The sequence below is a fragment of the Furipterus horrens genome, unplaced genomic scaffold, assembly GCF_987537825.1.
Source record: "Furipterus horrens unplaced genomic scaffold, mFurHor1.1.pri manual_scaffold_10, whole genome shotgun sequence".
NCBI classification, from domain to species: Eukaryota; Metazoa; Chordata; class Mammalia; order Chiroptera; family Furipteridae; genus Furipterus; species Furipterus horrens.
This window is the reverse complement of record NW_028327180.1, coordinates 74,650,801-74,667,937: the sequence shown is the minus strand read 5'-3', so window position 1 is coordinate 74,667,937 and position 17,137 is coordinate 74,650,801. Positions and strand designations below refer to the sequence as shown.

Here is a 17,137-nt window from a genome sequence, read left to right as displayed (position 1 = left end):
TAACTCCCAATACAAGAGTTTGGTGAAAAGGAAAGGGTTTATTTAAAGGTTATACAGATTTAGATTAATGGTGGATTTCTGCCATTAAGTCTTGTTTTCTTTAAAACACCCACAAACACATAGTTCTGCCTCCGCCTGCCAAACTCGGCTAATTTTAGAACATAAAGTCAGAGGTACCGTTTCCCTCTGGGAAAACAGAAGTCCGTGGCTTTGTATTTCCCAGACACAGTTCAGCTTTACCGGCAGCTCCCAATCATTCGTGCCTGATTGGGGAGGTTTTGCCTGTGTCATGGTGTTTTCAGCTCTTAATCCAGAACCATGTGGCACCTTTTTCCCACCCGACCTTAAGGCTGACTGGTGAGGTGCTTTTGCTCTCTTCCCACTTCGTGGCTCTCTTTCTACCTCCTTGCAAACCGCATGGAGTCCCCCCCACTTAAATGGCTGCCACCTTATTTTTAAATGCCCGATCGTAGCCTGTGACGCAGCCAGTATGTGGTGACCAGTCACAGCCACTTGTAGAATTTTACACAGGCCCCATAAGCTTTTTGTCACCATTCTGGAGTCTTCTTGGCATGTGAAATGGCGATAGCTATCTCGTCGGCAGCCGTCCGTCTCGAGAGACGATGATGTAGCTTCTTAAGAGTCTATCTGCACCGCCGAGAATGGCTGTGCAGTCCGACTCGGGAGTGACATGGTATCTGTCTCCTCCCATGTTGAATCGACATCTTGCGATGACGCTGAAGCTACAGAGCCTGGGCAGGGTGATATGGAGGGTCTGCTGTTGCCCATGCAGCAGACCCCCCCTCTCTTCGCAGCTGAAGGGTCCAAGGGAAAGACGGAGTCGATACAGCTTGGCTTCAGGTGCGCCGCAGGAGTTGCCGGAGTTGACTACAACGTCAAACCGCCTTAGGGACTCCGGCTCCGGATTTTCTGTCGGGGTTTACTCCCTTAGCCTTTCCCCTGAAGAGGTATGCCGCAAGGCAGCGGAGGTTTTTTGGAGTCAGAGTTTTCCTTCTCTGATGTGCCCTGACTGGAAGATCGAACCAGCGACACTTAGCTCGCAGGCCGACACTCAATCCACTGAGCTAAACCAGCCAGCGATAGCTATCTACATATTAAGAAACTAGGTATCTCTCAGGAAAATGACTGTGCTCCACTGAGTCCTATACCCCATTCCCAAGTTGTGGGCTGTGGGAGTTTTTGGGGACCTCACTCTGTAACAACATGATATCCAATTCACCTACTTAAAGTGTACTACGCAATGGTTTTTACCATAGTCACAGATATGTGAAACCATCACCACAATTTTAGAGCATTTTTATCACTTTAAAAAGAAATCCCATAACCTTTAGCTATAACCCCATCCCCAACAACCCCCAGACCTAAGCAACCCTGAATTTACTATTTGTTTCTGTAGATTTTCCTAATCTGCACTTTCAAATGAATGGAATCAAACAATATATGGCCTGGCTTCTTTAATATAATGTTTTCAAGGTTCATTCATTCTTTTTTAAGGCCAAATAATATTCTACCTTACGGATATACTACATTGTTTATCCATGTGTCAGTTAATGAATATTTGGGTTATTTCAACTTTTCAGTTACTATGGATAATGCTACTGTGAACATTTGTGTACAAGTTTTTGTGTGGACATATAATTTCATTTTCTTGGGTACATACCCAGAAGTGGAAATGCTGAGTCATAAAGTAACTATGTTTAATCATTTGAGGAACTGCCAGACTGTTTTCCAAAGTGGCTACACCATTTACATTCTCACCAGTAGTGTACGTGGGTTTTAATTTCTCTATATCCCTGCCAATCCAACTATGTTTTTGAGAAATAATAAAAACAACTGCAGGGCCCAACTCTAACTTGGGTAGCTATTACAGAGAGCAGCAGCTTGAGGAAGACATAGATGGTGAAGAAATCTCTCTTCTACTCTAAGCTCTTAGGATCAGCCAGAGGGAATACTGCCTTTTCTAGTACTCTCCCTGACTCCCCAGGCTAGGTTAGCTGTCCCATGACATATGCCAAGGATACCTATACTCATCTTTCTTCCCCACTAGATTGTAAGCTTTTGTCAGAAAATGATCTCTATTGCTCTGCAGTGCCTGAACAGGGTCTGGCAAATGGTTGGTAGATGCTTAATACATGTTGATTGACTGACTGAACAAATGATTAAATACAGTATTTCTCTACTGGTGGTTCCTGTCCAGGGAGGATAGGAAAAACACAGTCTTGGGGGCAAAAGGCATCAAGGAGGGAAACAAAAAGAAGAGAAAAGATGGAGAAAGGGAAAGACAGGCAAGCAGGTTGCAGACCTACTATCCCTTGGGGCCAGCCTTTCAGTTATGAGGTCAAACTCAGAACTAATGGACCTACCTTAATCCTTTGCTTTTCCTCTGGCTGCATTTTTTTCTGGAATTATTTCTTTTCTTTTTTGTTATTATTCCTAACTATTTTGTCTTCAAGAAACAAGCAAACAAGTAGAAAAGTAGTTATTACAGATAGAAGATCACATAAATTAACCCACCAAAATGAATTCAGAATTTAAAAGGATGGAAGTTAAGAAGGTTGAGTATGAAAGATTTTTAGGAAATGAAAAAATCATAATCTAGGTTTTCCTCCAAAAGACACACTGACTGGCCTATACCTAAAAATGGTATCCATCTTTTCAACATAACATAAGAACATGGCCCATTGCTCAGTCTTACTCATAATGGCTGGCCTTCCCTCCATATAATCCTGCCTTTGACCTGGACTAATCTGTGAATCCAGTTGACACCAGGTCATTGGTCCCTCTCTCCCCAAAGGTCTTACTACCTCCCTAGCCTCAATTACTTCCTGATTCTTCTCTGAAAACACACAAACCTCATCTTTCCTTTTCATGAATCCTCAGGGTAGCTCTGTCTTCTCCCTTTTGAGTGTTGGAAGGAAAGAAGGCAAAATATATGAGATACCAATGCAAGTTATCCTTTAGCAGAGCTCCACAGGACAATTACCCACTCAATCTGCCAGGTTTTATACTTTCATAACCTTTCTTTATGAATACACTGTGACAGTTGGATGAGCACATTGATTATGGCAGTAGTCTTCAGCCACATTCCTATTTAACTGCAAAGCAGAGCTCCTGCCTACCAGGCCAGGACGGCTCGTGTGACTTTCTAAATTACTGTATTTATGTAATCCTTTTCCAATCACAGCCTGTGTCTAACTCCAACAAAACTGGAATTTGTTGCTGGCACTTCTCCAGTGGCTCTCTGGCCTTCCAACACAGGGTATCTTGCTAGAATAAATTTAGGGCTTTGGGCTTTTTCTGCAGAGGTCTGTGTGCACAGGAAGCATATTTTTTTTTTTCCATTACGAAAAAGCTGAGGTAAGATAATAAAACATGTTGGTAGGTGTCAAGGGCAGTGGGTGTTTCCCAAGAGCTCGCCTGGCAAAGGTGCCGGTGGACTGCTGCGGAGGAGAGGAAGAGGGGGGCTCTAGAATTTGGGGAATGCTGGTAATTTGGTGAGCAATCTGTCCAGACTGAGAATGTGGCCTCTCTGGCTGACTGTGCCACGGTGTAAGTCTAGCAGAGAAAGCCAGTGTTTTTTAGCTGCTGCAGCTTAGCTAAGGATCCCACTACAGGCACCAGGGATGTAGTCCCGCAGGGTTAGGCTGTAGGAGGAACAGGCATAATATATACGAAAACCTACTAGATATTCTGAAAACCAAGGTGACCTTTGTGGGTGGGCGATCCATTAGTCGACTGAGAGTGCAGCAGGGAAAGCCAGAAAAAGAATCTGCGTGGGAGATGGAAAAGCGTGGGTTGGGCCTGCAGGAACCGAAAGGCGACCCACGTTTGAGAACCGGCATCCCGGAGGCGTTCGGTGTAGGTAGGCAGAAAGCACAGTCACACTAGGACACACCAGGTTTTCTCTTTAGCAATTCCAAACTCAGCACCCCTTCCATCCGTAAGCAACAAAGGGGATGAGAGTCAAATAAACGCAGTCCTTGTTCGGATTCCTACCCTTTTTCTTCTGGGATTTAACTCCTATAAGGAGTATATGCTCACTAATGCCTCCGCATTCGCATTTTTCCAACTCCGTCTTTCCTGGGCGGGGCTTCCGGGCCCAGCTCACTGGGGCCCCGCCCTGCAACCTCCCCGGGGCGGGGCTCCTCTCGGCTTTTCGCTTCCTTTTTCTCTGTGGCCTCGGCGGAGGTTGGAGTGGCCCCGCCGAGCTCCGGACAGTTGCGGGTAAGAGCCAAGTGGGAAGAAGCCTTGGAGATTACCAGCCGGGGACGCGAGGCATCTGTGGGGTGAGGCTTCTTTCAAAGCACGAGGAGAAAATGGAGTTCGTTTCCTCGTGACCCGGGGTTTGGAGGGCATCTTAAATAGACACAGGGACATCGTAGCCCTAGAGTCGTCCCCTGTTTTCTGCCATCCCTTTTGTCCGTGGAGAGTCACGTAGAGCTGGTTGCGGTGAGCCTCACTCCCCAGGCATGAGGGCCAGAGACCTGAGAAGCGTTGTGAGGAACACGTGTCCGGTGGAGTTTGTCAGTTCCTTCAACCCAAGCCCCTGAAAGGGGCAGGCCGTTTTTAGATCATTTTTTAATCCTGGACAGTGAATCCCCTGTAGTTTACTTTTCCTCTAAATTATTTGGAGGAGGTTAGGAGTGAAATTACAGATGGCTGGAAAAAGGTATGGTCTTAGGTACCCTACCCTTATATTAAAAAGATAAATTATAAGAGTGAGTAGATAGGAATGTTTACTAACATTCTTGCAAATATTTTGGTTGTTTTCAACCAGTAGTTGAAATCTTTGGCAATAATGTCAACCTGTCTCAAGTTCCTTTCAAAGTTCTTGGCTCCCACTGCCCCCCACCACACAAAGCTAGTCAGGATGATCCCTTTCACATCCATTATTGCATAAAATTATGTTTCTCAAGAGTTGCTTTTATAGTTCTTAAAGAGATCCCATAATTGAGACCCTCCATAACCTAGTTTTAACCAGCTTTCCAGTTTTCACTGCCCATTGCTTTCCCGTGGTAACTTTCCCCCCTTTTTAAAGCTTTTACTTTTTTTTTAAAGTATATTTTATTGGTTATATTGTTACAATAGTTCTAAATTTTTCCCCTTTGCTCCCCTCCGCCCAGCAGCCCCCCTCCCCCAACAGCCCCCCATCCCCCAGAGTCCATGCCCATGGGTCCTACATACAAGCTCTCCTGCCTCACCCTTTCATATATTCTTCGCTTTTACTTATTTTTAGAGATGGGGGAAGGATGGGAGTCTAAAGAGGAAGAGAAACATGGATGTGTGAAACATTGATTGGTTGCCTCTTGACCGCCCCCAACCAGGAACCCCGCAACCCAGGCATGTGCCCGGACCTCGAATGAACCTGTGGCCTTTCGGCTTGCTGGACTACACTCAACCCACTGAGCCACACCAGTTAGGGCAACTTTTCCCTTCTACTCACTTATATCCATGATCTCCTTGCCTGCAATGTAGTTCCTGATAACAGCAAGTGTTTACTGCGTGCCTGTTCTATACCAGATTTCATCCTATGGGCATAATTTATATTCCATTTAAGCTTCCTAACTACCTTATATACAGAGTACTATTAATAACATTCCAATTTTACAAATGAGGAGATTGAGATAGAGACTTTTAAGTTACTTGTCAGCTGTTTCTTGGCCGTTAAGCTTCCTGATACTTATTTACCAGACCATTTATTTGCTCCTGTTGAACTGCTGTGGGACAAAAGTACCAATAACATGTGAAAATAATGCTAACCAAGGCAAAATTATCTCCTGCTATTTTTTCTGTGGCTCAGGCCTCACAGTTATGGTTTTGTTTTTTAAAGATTTTATTTACTTTTTAGACAGGGGAAGGTAGGGAGAAAGAGAGGGGGGCAACATGAGAAAGAAACACCTATTGGTTGCCTCTTGTATGTGCCCCAACCCGTGACCAGGCCTGCAACCCAGGCATGTGTCCTGACTGGGAATGGAACCCAGTGGGTGACCTCTTGCTTCGTGGGACAATGCCCAACCAAGTGAGTCATGCTGGCCAGGTCCTGTTACGGTGTTTTGAGGGCGGGCGGGGTGGGGGGGGCGCGGTGTTTGAACTCCACACAGGTGTTCTCTAACTGTTGGCTGACTTTAACCTGGAGTGCTTTGATTGCAGATGCAGTGTCAGGTGAGTGCAACTCCACTTGCCTACCTTTGGCCCCAGCTGTAGGCAACTGCCTAGGTTGTCTTGTACCTAGGCAAGTGTTCCACTGCTGGGAGAACAGCAGCCAGTAGCTGGTTGGCATTCTGGGCCTGGTTCATGCCAACTCTGTTGTTAACTATACCAGGATGCCAGCATAGTTGCTTATCCATTCAGATTTAATGTGTAAGAGCATGACTTTGTCAGAAGAAACCTAAAACTCTAGATCTTCCTGAGTGGTTCTGGTTGAACAGGTTTGGCTAGTATGAAGTTGTTTGAATCACACTTTGGAAACTGAAAAAAGGTAATAAAGCCGTGAAGGGATGTATAAGTAGAGAAGAAAATCAGGCTTTTATTTTTTGAGTGCCTAGCAAGTGCTTAAAGGGGGCCTTATACAGGGAGGAAGTTCATGGGATTTTTGCTAATTTCACTGAAATCAAAGTTTATGGCTCCCACTCCCCCACCATACAAAGCTAGTCAGGATGATCCCTTTGCAGAAGAATTTCATAGTTGTATTTTTCTATGAGAATGCCTTGTAGGGAAATGTTGATGTGAATTTGCTTTAAAATATAAATATAAAAATAGCCCTGGCTGGTGTGGCTCAGTGGACTGAGCGCCAGCCTGCATACCAAAAGGTCACTAGTTGGATTTGCAGTCAGGACCAGGTCCCCAGTTGGGGGTCTGCGAGAGGCAACCAAACGATGTATCTCCTACATTGATGTTTCTCCCCTCTCTCTAAAAAACAAATAAAATCTAAAAAAAGAACATTTAAAAAATAAAATAAAATATAAAAATAGCAATTGATTGAGGGGCTGTAGACACTAGGCCTAGCTGCAACCATACTAATTTCTGCTTTAGGTTGATAATATATTTGTGTTGTTTTCTTATTGTTTTTCCAGGAGCGAACAGATGTTGCCTCTTAGGGACAGTAAATCTTGAGCGCCCTTCGTAGTGATTTTATTTTGGAATGCTAATTTTCTGAGAAGAGATAGTTCTCAGTTCTAGGCAAACACTTATCCCTCAGGGTGATGCTGGAGATTGTCCAATAGGGCTGACTTAGTTGCTGCTTCTGTGAAAAGTGGCATCCTAGTTTCCATAGGAGGAACTGGTGAGGATGTTGGGAGGCAGGGAAGTTATTTATCAAAGCTAGTTTTGTTCTATCAATTGGCTTCCCCTTAAAAGGATTCTCTTAGCTAAAAGTTGAGTGCTTTGTTTGAATACCTCAAATGCTCATCATGAATACTGTATAACCTTTTACATATGGGTTCTTAAGACTAGTGATATTTAGAGGGCTTAGGGGATAGTTTTCATGGTAATCATAGGCAAGAAAAAGGCAAATGGAAAATAAAATCATTTCTGAGGATATAAAATATTGGTTAAATTATAAATGTCTGGTGGCCTTCTGTTTACACCTCTACAGAAAAGCAGCCTTAGGGGCTGTTGTTTTAGTCTGGGGTGTTGAACAGTGAAATCTTTTTCTTTTTAGGATGGATGGAAGTAGGGCATTCTTGGCCCTCCTGAAGAGGAAATTAGTGGCAGGTGGACAGTCTATGGAGTTTTCAGGTAAATGTCCTTATTCATTCCAACATGGACTATGTGTCAGGCCTCTTTGTTAGCTGGTGTCCATCAGGAAATATTGGGAGGCAAAATCACTCATATTTGCCCCCACTAAATTAAGCCCGAGTATGATTTTGATGGTTGTGGTCTGAAGGCATGTGGGGTCTTTGAGAATATCTGTATCATTCCACCTAAGGAATTTATAGGGAGATTGTAAGTTTCATAAGGGAAAGGATACTGATCTTGCCTTGTTAACTGCTAGATACCAAGCAGTGTCTGGCACATGACAGGAATTCCCAGACTGTTGGATAAATTGACTGAAGGCATGGGGAAGGGATTCTTATTTCCTGTTTATGTAAAGGATTTGGCAGGAGGGTCTGCACTCAGTGCTTTCAGGCCTCTGTTTTGTAATTAACATTTAATTCATGGAGATGCCTCTATCCATGTCTCCTGCCTTGGGTCCCTGGGTATCTGAAACAAACAAGAAAGCTGTTTCCAGAATTATCCAGCAGTTGTCAGCTATCCAGGCTAGTATGATGCCTTGGATGGTGTTACACTGCTGGAAGAGCAAGCACTGCCTTTAATGGGGTCTGGCTTCAAGCACTGTTTTGGTGTTGTAGCCAAGTACCTTTGGGCAGCGTTCAGCACCTCTGAGAGTGGAATAACTCCTCTTGTGGAGTTGGTCCTAGTCTGGGTGCGAACAATTTTTTTCTGTTAGAAAAGGACCCCTGTTAGGGACAGCCTGTCATTCCTTTTCTCTGAATCCTAGGTGCCTTCACCTGAGTGAGAAACCTGCCTCCAATCAGGACCTCAGATGTCTGACAGGCAGCCCTGCCTGCACCAAGATAAGTAATGTATGCAGTCCTTCTATCATGTAGGTCCTAACTAACTTGGTTCAGCTCAGATGGGTGGTGTGAAATAATAGAAAGAAATATATTGGTTTCTGACCCTGGTTCCTGGCCCAGAGCTCCTCGTCGTCGGCAGCCGTCCGTCTCGAGAGACAATGGTGTAGCTTCTTAAGAGTCTGTCTGCACCGCCGAGAATGGCTGTGCAGTCCAACTCGGGAGTGACACGGTATCTGTCTCCTCCTGTGTTGAATCGACATCTTGCGATGACGCTTGAGTGTCCTCTCCAGTGAAGCTGAAGCTACAGAGCCTGGGCAGGGTGATATGGAGGGTCTGCTATTGCCCATGCAGCAGACCCCCCCTCTCTTCGCAGCTGAAGGGTCCAAGGGAAAGACGGAGTCGATACAGCTTGGCTTCAGGTGCGCCGCAGGAGTTGTCGGTGTTGACTACAACGTCAAACCGCCTTAGGGACTCCGGCTCCGGATTTTCTGTCGGGGTTTACTCCCTTAGCCTTTCCCCTGAAGAGGTATGCCGCAAGGCAGCGGAGGTTTTTTGGAGTCAGAGTTTTCCTTCTCTGATGTGCCCTGACTGGAAGATCGAACCAGCGACACTTAGCTCGCAGGCCGACGCTCAATCCACTGAGCCAAACCAGCCAGAGCTCCTAGAACACTTGTAATTTCCTAACTGATAAGAGCATTACAAGCCTCTTGTGTTTAATATTCAGTTTTTTACTTTGGTTCCTGACTAGAGCTCCTAAATCCCATGGAATTCCCCAAGTGATTGGAGTGTCTTCTAATGGGGGCTGGTCACCAGAAAGACCAAGGACTGAAACTTAGAATTTTTAGTCCCACCCTCCCCATTCTCCACAGAGGGCTAAGAGTCTGGAAATGGAGTTGATAATTAATTGTGTTTATGTGGGAAGCCTCCATAAAGATCCTAGTAGTATGGGATTCAGAGAATTTTCAGGTTGGTGAAAGTGTGGAGGTGCTGGGAGAGCAATGCACCCAGAGAGGGCATGGAAGCTTGGTACCCCTTCCCACATACCTTGTTCTCTGCCTCCCATCCTGATGTTCATCTGTGTTATTTTTAGAGAGGGGAAGGGAAGGAGAGAGAGAGGGAGAGAAACATCGATGTGCAGGAGATGCTCAATCAGTTGCCTCTCACGCACTCCCAACTGGGGATCTGGCCAAAACCCAGGCATGTGCCTTGACTGGGAATCAAACTGGCAACCCTTCGGTTTGCAGGCCAGCACTCAATCCACTGAGCCACACCAGCCAGGGCTATAACATCCTTTTATAATAATTTGGTAAACAGTAAGTACACAGTTTTCTTGAGCTGTGAGCTGCTCTAACAGATTAATTTAACCTGAGGAGGAGGTTGTGGGAACATTTGTTTTTTGGGTTTTTTTTTTTAAATCCTCATCTCTGAGGGTATGTTTTTTGATTTGAGAGACAGATAGAGAAACATTGATTAGTGGCCTCCCATATGTGCCCCAACTGGGAAGTAAACCCACAACCTTTTAGTATATGGGATGATGCTCCAACCAACTGAGCCACCCGGCCAGGGCAGAACCTCCAATTTTTACGCTATCAGTCAGAAGCACAGTTATAACTGGACCTCTGATTTGGAGGTGGGTGGGGGACAGTCATGGGGAATGTATCCTTAACCTGTAGTATCTGACACTGTCTCGAGCTGTTGATAGTGTCAGAATTGAGTTAAATTGTATGAAACCCAGCTGGTAACATAGATTTGCTTGGCTTGGGAAAACACCCACATATCAGGTGTCAGAATTGTTAAGAGTGTGGTAGTAGGGTCAGAGCAAAGAAAAAACGTAAGTAAGGTTTTCTTTCAGGTGGAACACTAAACCTAAACTAAGCTCTCATTTCCTAGAGCTCTGCTATGCAATACATGTGGCTATTTGCATTGACAAAAATTAAATAAAATCAGTTTCTCTTTCTCAGTATCTAGTAACTGCCATATTGGAAAGCTCAGGATAATTCCACCAATGCAGAAAGTTTTATTATACATTGTTATTCTAGAGGAGGGGTTGGCAGTCTTTCTGTAAAGTGCCAGATAATATTTTAGGCTTATGCACCATATAATCAATCTCTGCTGCAACTACTCAGCTCTGCAGTTGCAGTGTAAAAGCAGCCACAGACGACGTGGCAACAAGTGAGCATTACTGTGTTCCAATAAAACTTTATTTATGGACACTTAAATTAGAACTTCATAAACTTTTCAGTGTCACAACAAACATTTTCCCCCAAACCAAACTCAAGGGTCTTTCAAAAACAGATGGCAGGCCAGAATTGGCCTGCTGGCTCTAGTTTAGCAACCCCTGTTCTAGAGAATGAAATTTAGGCCTTGAGACTTGACAGCTCATTAGCGACAGATTCAGGGCTAGTGCCAACATTTGAAAAATTCCAGACTTCTGGCCAAGATGGAGGCATAGACTGACATGCTCTGTCTCCCTCTACAACTAAGAAGGATTACAACTACTGCAAAACTAAAAATAATAAGTTCCTTAAAATAAAGCTACATGGAAGTCCATGTATGAAGTATGTATGAGGTCATAAACAAGTGGTGCTCGTCCGGACGGGTAGGAAGTGCGAACCCGCGTCTGAGAAAGATGGAACTGTGCTGTAGGCAGCAGCCACAGCAGCGAACAGTGGGACCCGGTAAGCAGACACCTGTATTTGGGGGGAGGAGAGAAGCGCCAGGGAGCCAGCCCCGGCTGCAGACCAGATCCATCAGCTCGCCATTCCAACGCCCGGGAAAGCAGACCCCATTGGGAGGCAGGCAGCCCTGTTCCTCAGCGAAGAGTAACAGCGGGAATCCATCTTGGACATCTGCCCCCACGTAAAGCACCACAGTGTGGTGAGAAAAGTCACCAGGTCACACGAGCACACGGGGCTCTGCCCAATATAGCGTAGGAGGTGTGACAGCACCCCGCCCAAGAAGGAAAGATAAACAACGGTCAGAATGGCAGAATTAATGATTGAAATACCAATCACACAGCTAACGAAAAAACAAATAAAAACCTTCACCAATGAACAAATAGTGAATCTTTCCAAGGCTCAGTTCAGAGCTATAGTTATAAGACAGCTTACAGACCTAACAGCAGGGCTGAATCAAGACAGGGAAGGATGAAGGCTAGTCCTGCTGAAATGAACAAAAGTACATACAAGACAAGTGGTGAGAAAGGGAAAGCCATGGGTCAAATTAACAAATCAGGACATAGGGAGGGAACAAACAGTCAACCAGTGCAGAAAGGGGAAACAAAAAGTGAGAAATGATGAGAGGCTCAGAAACCTCTGGAACAGCTATAAGTGATCGAACATTCAAATTATCGATTGCCAGAGGGTGAAGAAGAAGAACAAGATATTAAAAAATTATGTGAAAAAATAATGAAGCAGAACTTCCCTAACTTAGAGAAGGAAATGAACTTTCAGGTCCAGGAAGCACAGAGAGTTCCAGATAGGCTGGACCCAGGGAGGACCACACCAAGAACATTATAATCAAAATATCAAAAATTGAGGATAAAGAGAGAATCTTAAAAGCAGCAAGAGAGAAGGGAAGACTCATTTACAAAGGGGTCCCGATTAGACTATCAGCAGATTTCTCAAAGGAGACTCTACAGGCAAGAAGGGACTGGCAAGAAATATTCAAAGGAATGAAAATCAAAAACCTACAACCACGATTACTCTATCCAGCGAAACTGTCATTCAGGATAGAAGGGCAGAGAAAGTGTTTCCAGGACAAAGTAAAACTGAAGGAGTTTGTTAGATCCAAACCACTGTTATATGAGATGTTAAAGGGACTGGTTTAGAAGAATGAGGATCAAAACTATGAACATTAAAATGAAAACTATCACAACAACTAACAGCAGAAGCTAGGGAATCGAAACAAAGGCAAACTAAGTAGGCAACAAGAGGGGAAAAAGAATTATAGGTATGGGGGACATATAGCGGGAGGTCAGTGGGGAGGGGGAAGGGGGAAAAGGCAGGGAGATGATGCAGGAATTAAGAAGCATAATAGGAGGGAGTGGAGTAGACAGATGTTGAGAAGAACTATATGCACAACCAATGGACATGGACAAAGTGGGGGGGACAACTGGAGGGAGGGGCGACCAGGGGGAAAGAAATTGGGACAACTGTAACAGCATAATCAGTAATAAAATAAAAAAGAAAAATTCCATTTTAGTGAGGCTTTACCATGCAGCTTTCAATTCTTCATCTTTCAGAGGACTAAGGTGACTTCAGTGGTAGAACAGTCCTTATTTCTTATCTTTGGGGCTTATGTATACCTTTTGCATGGATTACTTTTATAGTGGTTCTATTTTAATGTACACGTAAGAAAGAATAGCAGTCTTTAATTTCCAGCAGAGCCTGATCATAGCCTCAGTTCTAGACAGTGAAATATTATAGAAATGGCTTCTAAGGAAAGGGGAAATATATGTCATGAATAACCAGGGTTTAAAATAGGGATCTCAGTTCCCCTGAGCAGATTGCCTTCCTGACCAAGGTAACGCTACTCAGGTGCAGAGTGAGGTCCCTATGTTGCTACTTGGAAAGGGATAATTTATTTGGTATTTGTGCCTGTATTTAATACCCTAAGATGTTTCAATGACTTAATCATGCACATTAAGGTAATTTAATGGGGTTTCCTACTTGATAAGTAAAATTAATTAGTCACCTGCTACTCCCTGTTGACTTGTTTTTTCCTGGTGATTCTTAAGATGAAGTAAAACACTGCAAAGTAGCTTTTTATTCATTCCTTCTCTTTCCCTATTTTTTTCCCCATGCTACAGTGGAAGCTGAAATTAGACTGGCTGGTTTACCAGTCTGTAAATATCTAAGCTGTCACCTCTGGCCATAAGTAGTAGTTAGTAAACACAAGTGCCCCTCTTTGTTGCTCTGTTCAAGTTTCAGGCCCCAGTTCTGTATCATATTAAGAGGAAAAACTAAATCAGAATGAGTAGGGGGCCCCAAGTATTCAACACTGTCCTGTTGCCTGCCAATTTATTTCCCTTTCAGAATTGAAAGAACTACTGTCAATGGACTTTTACATTGAAATTTTGGATTACATCTCTAATTTTAATCAGGAAAACAAAATCCCAGAGGAATAAATTCTGTAGGCTCCAAAGGGACACTGAAAGGAGGCTCAGTGCCTAGGAATTCACACAAAGGAAAACAAAGTGATAAGAGCAACTAATTAAGAACTTTAAAAAGTGACAGTGACTCCTGTTAATCTAATCTTGCTGCTTAATTAGGGCTTTATAAATAGCTCCAGTTAATGGTCCTGTCAATATTCTCTTGGGAAACGATTTCACTGAATTAACAAATCAACAATAATACTTAGAATGTCTGCTTAAAAACATCTTTCTCTTTATTGCTATTTTAATGATCCAACTTGGTGGGTCATGTATTTGTCTGCTGAGTACCTTAAAGCCTGGTTTAAAGGGGCTCTGTTACTTCGGCCCTCCCTGTTTTCTAGTAAAAGCCCTTTGGGGTGGGAGAATGTTCTATACTGCTTGTATTACCTGAGAAGGGGGTGATAAAATGGACCCTGAAATTTATTTTATTTTAGAATAGTTGCAGATATATAGAAAAGCTGTGAAAACAGTACAAAGAATTCCTGTGTACCCCACATACAGTTTCCCCTAATATTAACATTTTATATTAGTATAGTACATTCGTCACAATTAATGGGCTAATGTCCATATACTATTATTAACTAAAGTCCATACTTTATTCTGATTTCCTTAGTTCTAGGACTCCATTGAAGATATTACCTTTAGTCATCATGTCCCTAGGCAACTCTGTGCTGTGACAGCTTCTTAGACTTCCCTTGTTTTTGATCACCTTGAGTTTTGAGTCAGGTGTTCTGTAGAAAGTCCTTCAGTTAGGATTGAGCTTTTCTCATGATTAGGGTCGGTCGGCTTAAGGGATTTTGAGAGGAAGACCACAGAGGTAAAGTGTCATTCTCATCACATAATCAGGAATACATAATATCAACCCTAACTGCTGTGGCTTAGTTGGTTGGGCATCATCCCGCAAAGTGAAAGGATTTCCAGTCAGGGCACATGCCTGGGTTGCAGGTTTGGTCCCTGGTCGGGGCGTGTATGAGAGGCAACCAATTCATTTTTCTCTCTCCCTTCCCCCCCCTCTAAAAATAAATTAAAATTTTAAAAAATGCATATCAATATGATTCATTACTGTTGATTTTAGCCTTGATCACCTGGCTGAGGTCTTATTTGCCAGGTTTGTCCACTGTAAAATTAGTCCCCTCCATCCAGTACTTTTAAAATTTTTATTTATTGATTTGAGAAAGAAAGGGGGAGAGAGAAACATCCCTTTGTTGTTCCACTAATTTATGCATTCATTGGTTGGCCCCTGTGCGTCCCCAGACTGGGGGTCTAACCCATGACCTTGGTATATCGGGATGACGCTCTAACCAACTTAGCTATGTGGCCAGAGCCCTAATTCTGTACTCTTTGCAATCACTGTGTGCAGCCTACACTTAAGTTAGAATGTATACTCAGGTTACTTACAATTTTTCAGAAAGATATTGATCTTTTCTCCCCCATTCATTCATGGGCTCATAGATACTTACTGTATACTTGGGGAAATAATCCAGTAATACTGTATTTTCAAATTGTTCCAGCCCTGACCATTTGGAGAGCTCTTTCAGTTGGCCCCTGTGTCTCTTCTTTATGCCCCCATCATTATGGGGTTATTGTTGCTTTTAAAGACTCCTCACTATGGCACTATAAAATGCTCCAGGCTCATGCTGTATTTTTCCTGTTCCAATCCCAAAGTCAACCAGTTATTGAAGGGGCCCTGGTTCCTTTATAATTTAATGGTATTAAGGAACCAAGATCTGGATGCTAGATGTGTTAGCACCAGTATAGTAGGACCCAACACCTCTTGATGCTGAGGTGTTGCTTATAGGCCCTGTCAGAAGATAGTGCAATGATATATATATATATGCTAATCAGGATCCATAGTTCATTGCCCTCTTATATTTTATAAACATTCCATTTTTCATATTCAACACATTTTATTCTGTTGTCTTTCTTTATTCTCTTTAATCTAGAATAGGGACTGAGCCTGTTATCTTTCCTAGTGGATGCTGCAGCCCTCAGGTGACTGATTATTTTTTACCCTATGAGCTCACAGTAAAGGATGGGAATTATGTTATCAGTTTCTGGAGAAAGGGAGGAGCCAACCCCAGGCCCTAGTGTCCTAATGAGTTGAAGGAGAATGGCGATGCCCTCAAGGCACAGAACCCCTGCATTAGAATCATGGCTTCATCAGTGACAGACAGCAGAACTTTCTCTACTTCCCCTTAGTTATAATTCCCTAGAGAACTCTAGGTACTAAGTAAAGTTGTGATATGCTGGTCACCCCCAACCAGTGATGGGTTGGCCATGAGGCAATGAACAGGAGAGGGAAAGGACATAATAGAAAAGTTTTGTCTTAGCCTATATTACTAGTCCCATAGCATTCTATCCTTTTCTACACTAGGTTTTTCCATTTCTTGCCCTTATGAAGTAGGACCCAGTCATAATCTGTTTCTCCAGGGGACATTTCACATTAAATTTCTCAGATCCCTAAACCCCTCTTCTTTGAATAATAGTTTCATGGATGAGTAGAGGAAAAAGTAACCTATGCTAATTACCCATCTTGTCAGAAGACTGGTCATTTAACTCATACCTTTTTGTGGCTTTTATCCACTGACCTCTATGCTAGACATTGGAAATAAGTGATGAACAAGATATAGTCCCTGCTCACCTTAACATAGCCTGCCAGGCCCTGCACAATCTAGTCCTTAACTCACCCCATCTATCACCCTCAGATTCCCTTTTGGCCATACTGGTTTCTTTCAGGCTTTGGTAAGCCTTTTGAGACTAAGTCTCTGCACATGCCGTTTCTATTTCTGGTTACACCTTCCTTCTCTGCTTTGTCTACTTTGAGATATTAGCTCAGACTGCACATCTACAGAGAAGCCACCTTCCCTGACTGAGGACCCAATATATGTGTCATTGCACCATGTTTTACCACAGAGCTAGAGTCAGATGCTATGTAAGAGTCCTTTGAAAAGGCATTCTCCACCTTCTAAAGGTTTATCTCACTCCCATATAACCAAGCAGCCTCAATTCTACTGATAGCTAACTGAAGAGTCTCAGCTAGTAAGTATTAATATTTGTGTGTAATAATGTACCCTAGATAAAGGCCATAGGAATATCCTGCTTTTCAATAATACCCAAGTAAATGTAATCAGAGTGCTAATTTTGTTCTTTTAAAAAATGTTTGTGCTGTGGCCAGGTGTCTCAGTTGGTTGGAGCATCGTCCTACACATCAAAACACCAAAAGGTTGCAGGTTTGATTCCTGGTTGGGGAGTATACGGGAGACAAGTGATCAATGTTTCTCTCTCACATCGATGTTTCTTTCCCTTCCTCTCTCTAAAGTCAATATAACTTTGGGTGACAATTTAAAAAACTTTTCTTGAAACAAAAAATCATGGAGACAAAGGT

At 43.3% G+C, this 17,137-nt stretch overlaps 1 protein-coding gene and 1 non-coding gene across 5 annotated transcripts in view; both read left to right on the top strand.

The window, feature by feature from the left end:
• The first annotated feature begins 4,183 nt into the window (after positions 1–4,183).
• The window catches only part of MATR3 (matrin 3), a 51,126-nt gene continuing 38,172 nt past the window's right edge, over positions 4,184–17,137 (top strand). Inside the window, exons 1-3 of one of the 4 annotated variants that reach the window (XM_090288217.1) lie at positions 4,184–4,245; positions 7,682–7,758; positions 8,522–8,606. The gene's annotated coding sequence lies outside the window, so the exon portion shown is untranslated. Of the gene's footprint in view, positions 4,308–7,681; positions 7,759–8,521; positions 8,607–17,137 lie in introns of those variants that run through there. The other 3 variants (XM_090288222.1, XM_090288218.1, XM_090288225.1) reach the window with 3 other exon arrangements.
• On the top strand, positions 8,257–8,457 carry LOC150000714 (small nucleolar RNA SNORA74). Its single transcript, XR_016513800.1, has one exon. It is a non-coding gene; the product is annotated as a small nucleolar RNA SNORA74 (small nucleolar RNA).